Raw genomic sequence first — 3,038 nt, forward strand, 5'->3', positions numbered from 1 at the left:
TCATCAGCTATATATATATAAATATATATATATATAATATATATATGATATATATATATATATATATATATATATATATATATATATATATATATATATATATATATATATATATATATATATATATATATATATATATATATATATATATATATATATATATATATATATATATATATATATATATATATATATATATATATATATATATATATATATATATATATATATATATATATATATATATATATATATATATATATATATATATATATATATATATATATATATATATACATTATTATATACACACACACACACACTTGTCAGATTTCTTTCTCACTTGTGTTAATGCTTAACCATTTAAGCTAAAATACTTTTAGATTTTAAAAACATAAACGTTCACCATTTTGTTTTCCCTTATCATTGGTTACAAAGTATTCTGCGAATTATTGATTATTCGATTATAAACGACAAGCGCGTGTATTGTTAGTGGGACTGAAGTCTTAAGAGATGCATATTTGCAAATTGAATTGGATAAATGAGTGAATTTCATGTGACTTCTCTAAACAGAAAGCGACAAATCTGCTTAACGGATCAGTATAAATATCATTAATGTTATTACCTTTTTCCTGTTACGGACTTCCACGTGTAATGGTTTCTCATCGTTTTCTCGTCTTGGACATTTTCTGCCTGAATATTCGTTTTGCTTTTATTCCTGCTTTTACTCTTAATAATAATAATAATAATAATAATAATAATAATAATAATAATAATAATAATAATAATAATGTCTTTATTGCAGCTCAGGGCCATATGCATGGATTATACAAACACAATACAATACACACAATCGAGATAAATAAGATAACATGATAAAACTAATAATCGGCAGTATCCACACAGTTGCTGAAGAAGGAGAAAAAATTTAATTCATAACAATGTTAATGACCGTAATTATATGGAGGAAAATAATAAAAAAATATTAAAAATTATAACAATTAATACAGATTGCAAACGATTAATTTCCAGCTAGGGACCTTAGATGGTTACATAAGTCAGGTCCGGAAGGCTAAATATGAGAATTGAAAATTGCAAAACTCTACAATGATATAATTCACAGCAGTAGTAAAAAAGGACGAATATCAACAACAACAACAGCGATAATAATAATAATAATAATGGCAGTTTCTGGAGATGACACTTTACAATTGCAAAAATAGAGTATAAGTCATTTAAGGAACAGAAGCCTCATTATCCCATGTTTCCCACAATTTAGATCTTCTTGCCTCACTGCTCAGGATGCATTGTATGAGCGAATTGCTACTGTTTCTCAGTCGGGTGATAAGACTAGACATGTTCGCCTCACAATAATTTTCAAATTATCCAGGCGGTTTTCTATAACATCTGCGTGGCGGAGTGATAGCGAGGAGTGTTTGTGAGTCGTCTCAGAATGTCATTGTGAATAACAATGATACGTCTCATGGTCTTTCGGGTATAGTTCGCCCAAAGTGAACACCCATATGTACTATAGCAGTGCGAGCGGAAGAGCAGCAGTTTCGTGACTCGGTGACAGAAGGCAAACTTCCTTGCAATCATGTTGCCAGTTGCACATAGTTTACGACGCCTCTGTTCTATGTCTGCTGTATCTTTTAGGTAGTCCGTAATAATGTGGCCCAGATACGGAAATTCATGCACGAATTCCAGACGATTTCCGAGAAAAATTTGCGGTTCTGCAATATGCTTAAGAGATCACGGGAGCAGCGACATATACTGGGTCTTGGTTTCGTTGTATAGGATATCAAATTCCTCTGCATAATGGCAGCAGGTGTCGATGAGTCGCTGGAGACCTTGCACTGATAGGGAAATCAGAAGCATATCGTCGGCGTAACAGAGGTTGTTTATTGTTGTTTCATTGATAGTGCATCCGTTTGGGAGTGAGTTCAGTTTGACATTCAGGGCATCTGTGTACGTGTTAAACAGGTATGGAGAGAGAATGCCCCCTTGTCGGAGCCCGTTTAGGGAGCCGAAGGTGTACGACAGTACGTTGCCCCATTTGACACAGAATTGCTGTGTGGAGAACCAACAACATAAAATGCCAATTAGATATAGAGGTGTGCCTCGTTTGTGCAGCTTCAGGAAGAGCTTCAGGTAGTTTACTCTGTCAAGTGCTTTTCTCACTTCTACAAAACACAGGAAAGCATTCTTTCAGGATGTAGATGCAGGTGTCGGTTGAGGTTTGCTTTAAAGCCGAACTGGTTGTCATAGTGTGTAGAAAGGGGAGAAGTCTCACTAGAAGAACAGACTCAAGTATTTTCAACGCAATTGTAGTAATTGCAATCGGGCTTGCCAGGGTCAGCTGCATCTTTCAACTTGTTTTTTATTAAGCGAAGTAAGAGTAGGGAGTCTGGGAGAAACTGGTGAATTATGCACGCAGTGAACAGAGCAGCTAGCAAAATGTAAATTATCGGATGGCAGAATTTGAAAGCTTCGGCAGGCAGACCATCGCAGCCGGGCGATTGATTATTAGGTAGGTTGTTTATGGCATCGCTGACGTTACCTGGCGTAATACGATCGGCAAAATGAAACTGAATATTATCAGTAAGGAGGTTATTTACATCTCTTCGGGAGTCTTGATCGTTTATGCAATTCAGGATAGTGCTGAAGTGGTCGCCCCACATTCTTATGATTGCCTCGTCACCGACGGCTTCTCCTACTCTCTGTGATAGCTTTTTAGTTATGGGATTCAGGGATTGAATGTCCTTCCAAAGACGGGGATAATCGCCAGATTCTAATTTTCTAAACATTGCATCAGCTCTTAGTTGCTTTTCATTCAGTCTGCAATGCTTAAGGGCAAGTTTGAACTGCGCTATCGCCTGTCTCATTAGCAGTGCAAAGTGTCCTTCCCTCGGGCTACTATTTTGCCTCCACAGTAGAGACATTTCTCGTGAATGTGTATATAGGTCTTTAACCGAGTCATTCCATCCAGGTATATTACGGGAGTTGCCTTGACGAGATCTAAAGGTATCCCTGCCGGA

Source organism: Macrobrachium rosenbergii, chromosome 2 (genome assembly GCF_040412425.1).
Source record: "Macrobrachium rosenbergii isolate ZJJX-2024 chromosome 2, ASM4041242v1, whole genome shotgun sequence".
NCBI lineage: Eukaryota > Metazoa > Arthropoda > Malacostraca > Decapoda > Palaemonidae > Macrobrachium > Macrobrachium rosenbergii.